The 12,070-nt window shown below is 51.1% G+C and overlaps 1 long non-coding RNA gene across 1 annotated transcript; it reads right to left on the bottom strand.

Moving 5' to 3' along the window:
* Positions 1 to 5,484: 5,484 nt before the first annotated feature.
* On the bottom strand, positions 5,485 to 6,373 carry LOC121820592 (uncharacterized). The gene is made up of 2 exons (XR_006061179.1): positions 5,996 to 6,373; positions 5,485 to 5,812 (listed from the first exon to the last, which is right to left on the bottom strand). It is a non-coding gene; the product is annotated as an uncharacterized LOC121820592 (long non-coding RNA).
* Between the last annotated feature and the right edge of the window lie 5,697 nt (positions 6,374 to 12,070).

Raw genomic sequence — 12,070 nt, 5'->3', positions numbered from 1 at the left:
GGCTGGGTGGGGCTGGAAGCTGGCCCCGGCATAGCGGGCACCAATGCCTGATGCCCATGTCTGCGTGCCAGCCAGCAGCAGTCAGAGCTGGGGTGTTCTCAGGGTCAGAGACTGGGGTCCGCTTTGTGGCACCCCAGCTCCACACTGGCCGATTGCCTGGCCCAGCCCAGCATCTCCCCTGATGCTTCCACCCCGGACTTCTGCTCCTGTCCCTCCTGAAGTCAGGCTCAAACCCCTGGGCCCAACACATCTACCACATGAACAAAGGTTTCGGGCCGTGGCTGGAGGGACAGGCTGCATGGCACTGAGAAATGGTGGGTTTGCCAGCCAGGCCAGGGCCAGGCCACCAGACCCAAAGGTCCTGGACCCTCCTGGGGACAGGAGCAGTTCTTCCACACTGGACTTGCTCTCACTGCTTTCCAGTGCCAGTCCGTCTCAGCTCAGGGTCACGCTGAAGTGGGACTGAGGCCAGCTGTGGAGAGTGGAAGTGAAGCGTCTGGGCGCCCCCTTCAGGCCCCCCATCCCCAAGCCCCTCTCCACCACCCTCTCTGGCCCCGGCAACAGCCCTTTCTGTTGTGGGCGTCTGCCGGCCTGGGCCCTGCCCCAAGGACGAGACATCTCAGCTGAGTTCTGGGTCCCGGGGCCCCAGCGTCTGCTCTCTGTCTCTAGTTGATATTGATCTCTCCACATCCTCTGATCCCTTGACCACAGTCTGCCCTGGAAGATTCCCTGCATCTCCTGCCCAGAAGCTCATTATACTTGTGTGTAATATAATACTTGTATTTCTCTCCAGACAAGGAGCACACTCCTAACTAATGCACTGGGCTCCTGGCCGCCTGGGCCTGTTAGCTTGGTTCACCCTCGGGCAGGCACCCTGCCCAGTGCCTGGCACGTCTCTATTCTACACAGCTTTCCTGTTATTTGAACCCATGTCTGGACTACGAGTCAGGAGAACCTGGACTCTCGGCCCTTAAGGGGTTGGTTCCTCCCCACAGCAGCCCCCTTCCTGCCTGCAGCTCCTCACCGAACAGCAGCAGCAGCAGCCTCGTCTGTAGATCGACTGTCCCTGCTGGGTCTGGCCTTCCCTCACCCCCACACCCCCCCATCAGCCCAAGACATTTAATCTCTCCAGCATCCCCTCCCCATCACCATCCTAAGGCCCATGTTCCGGAAAAAGGGGAACTGGCCTGGGAAAGAGGAAGTGCCAGGCAGGGCCTGCCCCAGGGTGCACAGCCTCAGGCAAGTGTCCCACTCACAGACCTTGGCCGCTGGTGGGGCAGGGGGCTGGGGACCTCTAAACCTGCCATCTCAGGTGAGGCAGAGGCCAGCAGTGACATCAGCACCCACAGACCTCCTCTTCTCCCCTCCCTAGGTCCCACAAACTCTGCAGCACCCACGACATTTGACTCCATGAGAACACTGCTGCTCCTTTTTTATGGGGAGGGGCCTTCCCAGGATCTCAGGGAGTCTGCAGCAGAGCTTCAATTTGAATCAGGGTCTCTGGGCCCCCAGGTCCCCAAGGTCATTCCTGTGACAACCCTCATAGACCTTCCTTCCCAGCCCAACTCTCAGCTCTCTGGGAGAGGGTGTGTGTCAGCTCCCTGTGGGATGGGCCACAGGCCAGGCCTGCAGCTGTGTGTCACCAGGGACAAAGCCCAGGTCCCCTTGCCTGTTGGGTCCCTCAGCCCCCTCTGCTGCTGCCCATCTCCCCCTCCTCTCAACCTCGCGGTACTGGGTGCCTGCATACATATACCACCTTCTTTAAAATTACATATACTTGATTTTCATTGAGGTAGAAATCACATAACCTCAAACCAACCACTTTTAAAGGCTTAATTCAGTGCATTGCAGGTCTCTGTACATGCTGTTCCTTCCACCCTTTCCATCTGACCTTCCTTTTGAGCATCAAGCTCTAGACGACTGTCCTGTCCTCTAGACAAGCCTTCACTGGCAGGGGCCTTCTCCACCATGGAGGGGCTGTGGCCTGATTGGGCTCCTGGACCATACGCAACTGCCCAAGCACCTACTTGTTGAGTGAACTCATGAGTAAGTGAACAAGCGGGCAGAGGAGAGGGACCTCCAGGAGGGAACTTAAAACACTGAAGGCAAGGGCTGAACCCTCAGGTTCCATCCAGAGGGCGGTTTGGAGTCAAGCAACTCAGGGACCCCAACCTCCAGCAGCACAGCTGAATCAGTAGGTCTGTGTCGGGGCACAGCCCAAGGCAGATGTCTCGTCTCCAGCCTGGTCCCGGCAGGTCATTGCCCCTCTCCAGGCCTCAGTGTCTCACTAGGAAGATGAGGGCCTGGCCTGGACTGTCCTTTTCCTGCCGAGTCACTTGAAGAGCCAAGGGGGTCCCTGGCCTCTCCAGATTAGCCCCAGGACGGCATGCTTCCTTCATCCTCAAATTCAAGGGGGAAATGCCAGGGCCGCTGCTTCCAGGGCTTAACCAGCAGGGGGAGCTGGGTTCCGATCTGAGCTCTGCCACTTCCTGGCTGTGTGACCTTGGGCTGTGGCTCAACTTCTCTTGAGTCTCAGTTTCCAGGAAATCGGGGGTCATAAGATCCTGACCTGGCGAGGCTCAGCAGAGGGAATCAATGGTCCCCATAGTGAAGGCGGTGATGCAGTTGGTGTTCACCTTGCTTGGAGACAGCAAGTTGAATTGCTGGCTAAACTCTGGGAAACACTGCAGGTCTTTAAAAACCATTCATTTTCAATCCATGGGCCATAAACTCAACATCAGCCAAAGCCAGGCAGAGAAGTGAAGCTTGCCAGGAGTTCACATGTTGGGTGCATGGCATGGTGGTTAGGCTGCATGTGGCAGGAAACTCAAGTAGGGTATAAATACATAAGGGTCACTTGTCTCAAAATCAAGACAGCCCAGTGCTGACGCCAGCTCAGCTGTGCCACGAGGGACCTGGTTCTCCTGACCTGCTTAACATGTGGCTTTTGTCCTCATGACAAGACCACCAGTTCAGCTCCAGGTACAGGCCCATGTTCTACGCAGAGCAGGGGGAGAGGCTGGGCATCCCCAGCAGGACTTGGCATAGGACAGGGCATCCTGCACAGCCCAGTAGCTGGAACTGGGGTTCGGGGCCTCTTGTAGCTGCAAGGGAGCCTGGGAGCTTGAGCTCAGGTGAGATAGGAGGGAAGACGCAGTTAGAATGAGCGTCGAGTCACCCATTCTCCTCTCCACGGAGAACCACATGTTGCTGCTGTCAGTCTCAACAAGCACATCTCCATGTCTAGCTTTTGTTTTCCTGCTGTGCTGAAAGATGCAGCTTCCAGAAACATGAGTTCAGGTGTGGAAATAATCCAGGGAATAATGAGGCATGCTCAGTCCCAGGCGGTTGTTGAGGAAGGTGCGGCGATTAAAATGCTGAATAACTCACATGACACAGACCCCAACCAACCTGTCAGAGGTCTAGTTGATCAAAACATGCCCAGCCTGTCCTCACGGGTGCCTGCCGATGGCCGGAAGCCATGCCTACCAGCAGAAACCAGCCCTGATTGTAGACGTTGGTGTCCACAGCTGGGAAATCTGTTTCCTTGAACTCTCCTAATTTTGTCACATTGGGTGAATTTTTAGATGATGTTAGGTAGAGCAGAGAAAGCTCATTTGTGGCATTGTTATCTAATCCCTCATCTGGGTCTTGAGGTGGCAGAGGCATGGCCTGACTGGTTCATGGGAGGGGTGGCATGTGCCAGCCACTCTGCATGGTCCTGGACAGGTGGTTCCTTCCTTTGGGACATCGCTCCTTCTGGGTGCCCAGAAGAGAGACAGGAGGTTGAGTGGAGAGGGATGGAGTCCAGGGGACAGTGGGAGAGGCTCCGTAGGAAGAGACAGCTGAGAGCTGGGAGAATTTAGAATGACATTTAAAAATATATATTTATTTGGCTGCATGGGGTCTTACTTGTGGCACCTGGGGTCTTCGATCTTCGTTGTGGCATGCAGGGTCTTTTGTTGTGGCATGTGGGATCTAGTTCCCCGACCAGGGATGGAACCCAAGCCCCCTGCATTGGGAGCTTGGTGTCTTAGCCACTGGATCACCAGGGAGGTCCTGGCATCATTTTGAAATGTATTGAAAGTCCTCAAGGATGGGGAAGGGACAACAGAAAGATGAGTTTGTTTGTTTTTTTTAAAAAAGTATGCCAGACAAGATAGAGCCAGGTAAGCATCTCCACATGGTGGTCAAGAAGACTTGCTCTGAGTGGAGATTGTTTTGTTAAGGTCACTTCCTCAGTTTTCTACTTGATGAAAATAATGAAAAGTCAAGTTTTCTACTAGATTTTTTAAAAAAGCTGTTACTGAATGATTTATGCTTTTACATCATGTGTAGCTGATTGTGAGGACTTTTGACAGTTCTAGGATGTTTCTACGGAGAAGGCAATGGCACCCCACTCCAGTACTCTTGCCTGGAAAATCCCATGGATGGAGGAGCCTGGTGGGCTGCAGTTCATGGGGTCACTAAGAGTCGGACATGACTGAGCGACTTCACTTTCACTTTTCACTTTCATGCATTGGAGAAGGAAATGGCAACCCACTCCAGTGTTCTTGCCTGGAGAATCCCAGGGACGGCGGAGCTGGTGGGCTGCTGTCTATGGGGTCGCACAGAGTCAGACACGACTGAAGCGCCTTAGCAGCAGCAACAGCAGCAGGATGTTTCTAATAACTACAAAATGTCTTTCCTTCTGAGAAATAGTGGGGTAGATGGAGGCTCCTAAATTTTAGTGGCTATAAGTTGCAAAGTGCTTTCCCGTCCATTCAGCCATGTGATGCCCACAGTAGCTCAGGAGGTGGAAGTTATTAGTTAATCTTCCCTCACAGGGGACAAATCCAGGAGCCTCAGAGATGGAGAGAGCCTCACCAAGGCTGCACAGCAGAGTGGGAGTGGAGCGGGGCTGAAGTTTGTGTGTCCAGCTGGCTCCTGTAGGGGTGGGGTTTATTGAGTGGCTCCAACCAATGCACAAAATAAACATCAAGGTCATGGAAGCCAAGCTTACTGAGCTGAGAGTTATTGCTCACTCAGCAGGTATTTATTGAGCTCCTACTGTGTGCCAGGCACTGGGCTAGGTGCTTGGAGTTAAGTGGAAAACAAGACAGGCTATGCCCCTTGCCCTCATGGAGTGACTTTCTAGTGGGGAGACAAACATGTAAACCTATTTGATAATCTAGGACTGTGGGAACTGCTCTTAGGGAAAAAATAAAGCAGAGAAGAGGGCTGGTGAGTAAGGGGAGGGTTATTGTGGATGGTGCACAACGTCCCGAAAACAGAGAAGGGGCAAGTCCTGTGCAGGTGTGGGGCAGGCGTTCCCACGTCACAGTGAGAGCACAGTCGGTGCAAAGGCCCTGGGGCAGAATGTGCTCGAGGATCAGAGAGTGTACGGCTCGCACAGCCTGTGCTGACTCACAGCTGTGTGCAACTCGGCCTCCAGCGACATGCTGGTGGCTTGAGATCAGCCACAGAAACTGGCAAATGCTAAAATCAGGACTTCCATTCTTTACATTTTATTGACTTTATTTTTTCAGAGAGTACTTCCCCAGCATGCCATGGGGGTTGGAGGTGGGTTGACAGTGCACACGACGCAGGTCACCGAGGCCTCCAAGTGGTAGGAGGAGCCCAGGAGAGATGTGAAGCCACTGGGTTTCCACCAGGCGTCTCTGGTCCCCACATGGGGCCGAGACCTGGGGCCAGGGTAGCTGGGAGGCCAGTGTGGAGGTGCATGTGGTCCCTGTAGGGCTGCCAGATTCAGCAAAGGAAAACACAGGACGCAGGTGGGACCTCCATAACTGAAGAACCGCTCGTCGGGTATCTGGAATTCAAGCACAGTGGGGCCTCCTGTGTTTTGTCTGCAGCCCCACCCACAGGTGCCAGAGGAGGGGCAGGGCCACACTGCTGCTGAGCAGCTCACCCAGGCTGGTCCCTTCCTCCTGGGAGCATTCCCACCACCTGCTCCCCAACAACTCACACCCCAGCCGCCCCGGGCTGCACATACCCATTAGCAGTTTCCTCGGGGCTTTTCCAGCAGATCTAAGAGAGGAAATCAGGCAGATGCATGAAGGGGATGACTTCATAGGAACCACAGCTGGGGCTGTCACCACGCCCTGCACTTGGCCTCCAGGCAGCCAGTCCCATCACGAAGGCCATTTCCTCCATCTGTCCCCCATTCTCCACCAGCAGGGCCTCAAGGGCCTGGGGTGTGGACTTGATCCCACAAGATGGGGACACCCATCTTGTGTCTGTTGAAGCCTCATCTGTGTTTGTTGAAAGGTCACTCTGGCTGCTGGGCAGGGAGGAAGTCACAGCAGCAAGAGGAGGCTAAGAGGACAGTGACTCAGTGATGACAGTAAGGGTCCTGGTGAGAAGTGATGGCAGCTGGGACCAGGCAGCGAGCAGTCGTCCCGATCACTGCCCCCTGGCTGATTCTCACAGGCCAGGCGCACCCTGCCTCTGAGCCCTGTGTCTGTTGTTCCATCTGCCCAGAATGCTGTTCCTGCTGCTCCGTCCACGTGGGGCTCCTTCCCTCTCCCCCCTTCAAGTCCTTGCTCCAAGGTCACCATCTTGGCTGGCTTCTCTTGATCATTCCATGGAAAATCACCACCTCCTCCCCCATCAGCCCTTCCTGGGTCCAGGCCTGGAGCCTGTCACCCAAGACACTGTAGTTCAGTGACTTTGTTGTCCTCTTCCAGGCTAAATTTGAGTTCTTCAAGTGCAGAGATTTGTACACATGTTCACAGTCAACCCCTTCCCCTGCCCACCACCCCCCACCCCAGAAGACTGCCCTTCACGGAGCATGTGCTTGGCGATGTAGTGAGTGACTGAGGCTCTGGCTTTGGGGCAGGTGTGGAAGTGGCTGGTCAGTCTGCGGGTGAAAAGTGGCAGTGGTCACAAGCCTGGGAGCCTTGTGGGGCATCCCCTGGAGACTTCTACAGAGCACTGGGTGCTGGACAGAAGCTCGAGGGAGTGGGGAGAGATGGACTGCAGTAGGGTTAACAGTCAACTTGTGTGCTCAGTGGTGCCCCTGAATTCTGTGCATCCTGGGTGGGCATGTGTCTGTGTTCTGGGAACCTAAATGGACTACAAGGGCATGTGAGCGCCATGCTGTGACTGTACTAGTGTGTGTGTGTCAGTGTGACTGTGTATGGTCTGGAGGGCTTGGCAGTCCTGAAAGAAGTCAAGGGGCAGTCCAAGCTGCTGGCCAGCACCTCCCTCACACCCACCCCTGCTGCACTGCTTGTCTCCTGTGGTGTGGGCTCTGGGCCAAGGGAACTCTTGGTCCCTGCCACCTTTGGGAAGGAGTGGTGACCCCCCAGGGCTGAGAGAGACGAAGCTGGTCTGTCCTGGGGAGGCTGTGGACCTTGAGTGAGGGAACTCAGCCTCCAAGTCTCCAGGGTCTCTGAGAAGGTCCTGTCTTGGTTTTGGGGACTAGGCCATCACCCATCTGTCCTCTAGACCAGAAGATGTGGCTCTGGCTCTTCTACCTGTTCACTGTCTGTTCTCCATTTCTAACAAATCCTGACTTGGTGGGCAGCCATGTGCCTGACTGAGCTTTTGATTTCTCAGACCCCTGCAAGGAGGGTGGCCATGTGACAAAGTTCTGTCTAGCAAGATAAGTGCATGTCTGCTGGGGGAAGGAAAAGGGGGAGGGGCTTCAGGCTGAGAAGTGGGCCCCAGAGCAGCTTCCATAGCCTCTGCAGATCCGGATGTGGGCTGTGCCGACCGGCTGCTCACTGGGTGACTCAGGGCTGTTGGCCTTAGTCAGTGGGGAGAGTGGAGCCAGGCACAGGGAGTCCTGGAGGCAGAGGTGGCACCCCCACCCACCCCCACTGTGTGCTGTTAGGTTATCACGCCCCTCTCCTGCTGATCCCCCTTCTCAGCCGTGGACAGGGACAGTGACGAAGAAGGCGAAGGTAGACATGGCAGAGGGCACAAACAAAACCTTATGCGTGCCAGGACCCAGGCAAAGGAGCAGTGACCCCCACAAGAGACTGAGCCAGACCTTCCTGTGAGTGTGTGTAGGTCTCCTGCAGAGGCATGGGTCAGCAGTGGCCTGCTGTGGGGACAGGAGCAGCAGCAGTCCTAGGAGATGTGGCATGTGGTGTCAACCCTTTTGGAGGTCTCCCTTAGGCCTGCCACAGAGACTATAGCCCTTCCATAGAGAACAGACTCCAGGACTGGCCCCTTCTCCTTTTGCCCTCAGTCTTTTCCAGTATCAAGGGCTTCGCTGGTGGCTCAGAGCTTAAAGCGTCTGCCCGCAATGCAGGAGACCTGGGTTTGATCCCTGGGTTGGGAAGATCCCCTGGAGAAGGAAATGGCAACCTTTGCCTAGAGAATCCCATGGATGGAGGAGCCTGGTGGGCTACAGTCCACGGGGTTGCAAAGAGTCAGACACCACTGAGAGACTTCACTTTCACTTTTCCAGCATCAGGGTCTTTTCCAATAAGCTGGCTCTTTGCATCAGGTGGCCAAAGCTTTGAAGTTCAGCTTCAGCATCAGTCCTTCCGATGAATAATCAGGGTTGATTTCCTTAAGGATTCATTGGTTTAATCTCCTTGCTGTCCAGGGGACTTGCAAGAGTCTTCTCCAGCACCACAGTTCCAAAGCATCAGTTCTTCAGCACTCAGCCTTATGGTCCAACTCTCACATTCATACATGACTACTGGAAAAACCATAGCTTTGACTATACATATGGACCTTTGTTGGCAAACTGATGACTCTCCTTTTCAATATGCTGTCTAGGTTTGTCATAGCTTTTCTTCCAAGGAGCAAGCACCTTTTAATTTTGTGGCTGCAGTCACCATCCACAGTGATTTTGGAGCCCAAGAAAATAAAATTCGTCACTGTTTCCTATTTTCCCCCATCTATTTGCCATGAAGCGATGGGACTGGATGCCATGATCTTAGTTTTTTGAATGTTGAGTTTTAAGTCAGCTTTTTCACTCTCCTCTTTCACCCTCATCAAGAGACTCTTTAGTTCCTCTTTGCTTTCTGCCATTAGGGTGTTATCATCTGCATATCTGAGGTTGTTGATATTTCTCCTGGCAATCTTGATTCCAGCTTGTGATTCATTCAGCCCGGCATTTTGAATGATGTACTCTGCATATAAGTTAAATAAGCAGGGTGACAATATACAGCCTTGGTGTACTCCTTTCCTAATTTTGAACTCCAGTATTCTTGCCTGGGAAATCCCATGGACAGAGGAGCCTTGCAAGCTACAGTCCATGGAGTTGCAAAGAGTCTGACATGCTGCTGCTGCTGCTGCTAAGTCGCTTCAGTCGTGTCCGATTCTGTGCGACCCCATAGACGACATGACTTAACAGTTAAACAACAACTAAGGACAGAAATTTGACATTACCTATTAAAATCACAAGTGCAATAGTCTTTAACTTGGCACACCATCCACTTCTGGGTATTTTAAACTTGCAGTGCACAAAATGATGTGTTCAAGATAACTTAGTGCAACATCATTTGCAAGAGCAAAAATCTTAAAGTAGTAGTGTATACCTATAGGGTCTTGGGTAAATAGGTTATATTTGAAAAGAGGTACTATGCAGCTGTAAAAAAGAGTGAGATGAGAATTCCCTGCTGGTCCATTGGTTAGAACTCCAAGCTTTCACTGCTGAGGGCATAGGTTCAATCCCTGGTCAGGGAACTAAGATCCTGCACACTGCATGGTGGCGCCACAAAAAATAATAATAAAAGTAAAAAATTTAAATAAATTTAAATATGTAAATAAAATAAAAGTTTTTATATAAAGGTTTTTAAAATAAAGTCTCTATAAAGTTTTAAAGAAAAATAAAAGTGGGTTCAATGCCAATGAGGGCTTCTGTGGTGGCTCAGTGGTAAAGGATCTGCCTGCTAGAGGGAAGATTCCACATACTACGGAGCAACTAAGCCCCTACACCACAACTATTGAGCCTGTGCTCTGGAGCCTAGGAACTGCAGCTTCGGAGCCCACATGCCCTAGAGCCCATGCTCTGCAACAAGAGAAGCCACTGCAATGAGAAGCCAGCACACCACAACCAGAGAGTAGCCTCAGCTTGCTGCAACTAGAGAAAAAGCTCTCGAGGCAACAAAGACCCAACACAGCCAAAAGCAAACAAACAAAACAGAAAGGAACTGAATAGACACTGAACAGACATTTCCCCAAAGAAGAATGGCTGATAAGCCCGTGAGAAGATGTTCAACATCATTAGTCATGAAGGAAAGTAAAAGTGAAGTCACTCAGTTGTGTCCGACTCTTTGCCACCTTGTGGACTGTAGCCCACCAGGTTCCTCCGTCCATGGGATTCTCCAGGCAAGAATACTGGGGTGGGTTGCCATTTCCTTCTCCAGGGGATCTTCCCGACCCAGGGATCAAACCCAGGTCTCCTGCATTGCAGGCAGAGGCTTTAACCTCTGAGCCACCAGGGAAGCCCTGAGAAGTCATGAGAGTAATGCAAATCAAAACCACAATGACATACTACTTCATACCCACCAGGATGACTACAATTTAAAAAAGAAAAATAAGAAAATAATAAGTGCTGGTGAGGATGTGGAGAAATTGCAACCCTCAAATACACTGGGGAGATAGTGAACTGGTGTGACCACTAAAGGAAACAGTTTGGCAGTTCCTCAAAATGTTTAAAAAGTTTACCATATGACCCAGCAATCATACCCTTAGAACTGTACCCAAGAGCTCGGAAAGCCTGGGTCCACACAAACCTTGTCTGTGAATGTCCAGAGCACAATTAGTCACACCAGCCAAAAAGTGGAAGGAACCCTAATGTCCATCAGCTGATGATGGGATAAACAAATGTGGTCTATCTATACAGTGTAACATATTCAGCTTTAAAAATAAAAATGAAGTTCTGATACAAGGATGAACCTGGAAAACATTAGGCTGAGTGAAAAAAGTCAAATACAAAAGGTCTCAAGGTCGCAGAGTATACGATTGCATTGATCTGAAACATCCAGAATAGGCAGTCTGGAGACAGGAAGTAGATTAGTGATTGCCAGGGGCTGGTGAGGGGAAATCAGGAGTGACTAATGGCTTTCTTTTGAGTTGATGACAATGTTCTAAAATTGGGTGGAGTGATGGTTGCACAACTCTGTGAACCTACTAAATTCATGTACTGAATTGTACACTATAAATGTTCTACAGTATGTGAATTATATCTCAAAAAAAAAAGCTGTTATAAGAAGAATGAGAGATCCCTCTGGTTTTTGATACTTAATGATTTCAGGAAAAGTGTAAATGATTTGCTATATTTTGTCAAGGGGACAAAGAATGTATAGTTGTATTTGTGTGTTTCGGATTTTTATTGTTTCTTTTTTACTTCCAATGAAAGTGAAAGTGGCTCAGTTGTGTCCCCAGGCCAGAATACTGGAGTGGGTAGCCTTTCCCTTCTCCAGATCTTCCCAACCCAGGGATCAAACCCAGGTCTCCCACCTTGCAGGATTCTTTACCAGCTGAGCCACAAGGGAAGCCCAACAGGAAACTATAAAATCAGCCACCTGGCGTGAGACCAGGATTTTCACTTGAACCTTTTTATTATGATTTGAATTTTGAGCCACATGAGAAAACTTTTTCTTGAAGTAGTCAGTTGTGTCATATGAAGTAAGCTCATAAGGCAAGGCTGGAGAATGTTAGATAACTGACAACTTTCTCAGGACAGAGTCAGGGTCTAGTAGGGGGAGAAGTAAAGCAGCTCATGATGAATTCAAAAGTAAATGAAGGGACTTCTCTGGTGGTTCAGTGGTTAAGAATCTGTCTTGTAATGCAGGGATCGGTGGGTTCAATGCCTGGTTGGAGAACTAGGTAGGATCCCACATGCCCCAGACCAACTAAGCCTGTGTGCTGCAGCTACTGACTTTGCATGCTCTGGAGCCACTCAGTGCAGCCAAACAAATAAGTAAAATATTTTTTAAAAAGTAAATGAGAAACAGGGAGGTTTTGCCAGAGAAAGTTGAATCGTCTATAACTTGTATACCAATTCTAGCTGAAATATTTCTAAAGAAGTATTTAAAGCATTCAAAATGTATGGGTCTTTTCTGCTATCTTATGCTTTATTCCTTTAGCAGACCAGATT

This window comes from Ovis aries, chromosome 11 (assembly GCF_016772045.2).
Source record: "Ovis aries strain OAR_USU_Benz2616 breed Rambouillet chromosome 11, ARS-UI_Ramb_v3.0, whole genome shotgun sequence".
In the NCBI taxonomy this organism is placed as follows: Eukaryota; Metazoa; Chordata; class Mammalia; order Artiodactyla; family Bovidae; genus Ovis; species Ovis aries.
Note: the sequence above shows the minus strand (reverse complement) of the source record. Positions and strands in the feature narration are given on the sequence as shown.